Genomic DNA, 501 nt, shown 5'->3' on the forward strand with positions numbered 1-501 from the left:
TTCAAGTCAGAAACTCTCAAAAATTGAAAACAGAGAATGTTCAATCAACATAAATAATGTTCAAGTTCCTAGAGTTTGCTACACCAAAAATCTGTGTGTAAAACTTGATGAAACATTAAAGCCCCATTCCCGGCAAAATTTCACTAAAAATTGACTTTTAAAAAAAAATATGCATTTGCATTACTCCAATTATTATAAATCATGGAAAAATATTGGCATGAATTTTAGTTTTACGCAAAAGAATTAAAAAAAAAAGAGAAATACAGACTATTTCTCATAAAATATTACCATTTTCTCGACGAATTCATCGTTACTAGGCAAATTCAGAGGTTGTAGATCGCATCCACTGGAATACTCACGCTTTTATTTATACTTTATACAGTCAATGAAGTGCGCCCTCTCTAATGAGATTACTTTTTGTACTTCGCATCTCGCACAATGCGGTCGTTCGGTTAGGCTGAGATTTGTTTGTTTAAGTGTCAAAATCTCAGTCAGAATAAG

This window comes from Anneissia japonica, unplaced genomic scaffold (genome assembly GCF_011630105.1).
Source record: "Anneissia japonica isolate Jap-2015-1 unplaced genomic scaffold, ASM1163010v1 scaffold652_len952628_cov199, whole genome shotgun sequence".
Lineage (NCBI taxonomy): Eukaryota > Metazoa > Echinodermata > Crinoidea > Comatulida > Comatulidae > Anneissia > Anneissia japonica.